The sequence below is a fragment of the Odontomachus brunneus genome, unplaced genomic scaffold (genome assembly GCF_010583005.1).
Source record: "Odontomachus brunneus isolate Ranch 3 - 2012 unplaced genomic scaffold, Obru_v1 Obru_scaffold_197, whole genome shotgun sequence".
In the NCBI taxonomy this organism is placed as follows: domain Eukaryota; kingdom Metazoa; phylum Arthropoda; class Insecta; order Hymenoptera; family Formicidae; genus Odontomachus; species Odontomachus brunneus.
This window is the reverse complement of record NW_022639647.1, coordinates 128,055-129,879: the sequence shown is the minus strand read 5'-3', so window position 1 is coordinate 129,879 and position 1,825 is coordinate 128,055.

Sequence of the window (1,825 nt, the reverse complement as noted above, 5' to 3'; positions counted from 1 at the left end):
TATATATATATATATATATATATATATTTTTTTTAATATATAAGTATTACATAACAGCAGTTTCTCTATCTCTCTCTCTCTCCCCCCCTTCTATTCAAAGATAATATTATTTTATCGTTTTAATTACTATGTATGTATATTCCTTTCATTATTATATTACCCATATAGCACCAACATATTTCAGAAAGCTTTCAAAAAGCTTTCAATGAAATATGAAACATTTCAAAGAAATATTTCAGACATGTTTTATATATCTGTAAGATATATAAAATATCCGCTATGATGTACTATCTGAAAAGTATCTTAAACATTACTGAAATGTTTAAAAAATATATGGGAAATATTTCAGGTATTTTTTTTAATATACAGAAACTATTCGTATTTTAATATTTAGAAACTTCGTAAATGTCACAGCGTTTGCTGATTTTACTTGAAAATTTTAGACTGATATTCCAATATTACATCACATTTAAAAATTCTCACTGGCACTGATGGGAGTCGAACTTGGAACCCTGAGGCACCTCTGTATTATAAGTCTGTTGCTTTAGACACTACACTACTTCTTCGATCGATATAAACATCTTATATTTTGTCTATATGTGTTGTAATTAACACAGTAATATAATTTTTGGATAATATGATATAATAAAATGATGTAATTTTAATAAAAATAGTATTTTTCGTACTTTTATTGTTCATTTAATCCTCAGGTAACGAAATAAGGTCTACAAAATCCGACACAATCCATTTCGTTATCTTTAAACTTTTATAGTAAAATGTTTTTATTCTTAACTGTTATGAAATAGATAAGCTCATAAAAGACTATAAACTTGGAGTAATTATAAAAGAGTACAATGAAAAAAAAAGAAAAAATCCACGTAACCATATAAAATTAAATTAAATTAATTAAATTTATGTATAAATATATAGATCAACGTTTATTATAAGCGATTTCTGAAATATTTCAGTGAAAAAGATTTTGATGAAATGTTTCACAAAAATTTCTGAATTATTTCAATGTTATATTTCAAGATAATTTTAAATTATCTTTCGGAAAGCTTTTTGAAAGATGTTGTGCTGTGTAGGTATGTATCTATTTTCCTTTCATTATTTATAAATATTATAATAATTTTTAAATAACTATATTGCATTCAACAGAATAGGTATGTCAAAGGGAGCGTTCCGATAGACCACGGTACGATTGGACATAATCAATCGATGATAAGAATTTTCTAGTGAATTACTAGGTCGAACCAATCATTACAATTTATGTCCAATCGTACCGTGGTCAATCGAAATCCACTCGTCAAATGTGAAATATGTTCTGCAGACTACTCAGACAATACAAATGCCAAAAATCGAGTCATAAGACGTCTTTAAGACATCTTTAAGATATCTTATAAATTTGTCTTAAAGATTTTTTAAAGACGTCTTATAACCCGATTTTCAACATTGTGCTGTCTGTGTATTGTCATATATTATATCATAATTAATAATATATAAAATATTTTAGACTTTCTGTTTCAAAATATTTCTGTTTCTAAATATTTCTGTTTTGTATATTTTATTAGATTTATTATATATTTTTATTAAATTTTATATAAAAATTCTAGTACATGTCTCAAAGAAATGTTTTATAAGAAAGAAATGAAAGACAACAATGCTAGAGCACATAGTTACGGGCCTGCGGCTACACTTCAGACAGAGCATATATCTTTCTCTGTCGATCCTCCTTGCACGCGCTATTGTCACTCTATTAGCATAAGCTCTATGAGTATATACGACATGGAGTATAGGTATGCTGTACTCGCAGTGTAGATGAACG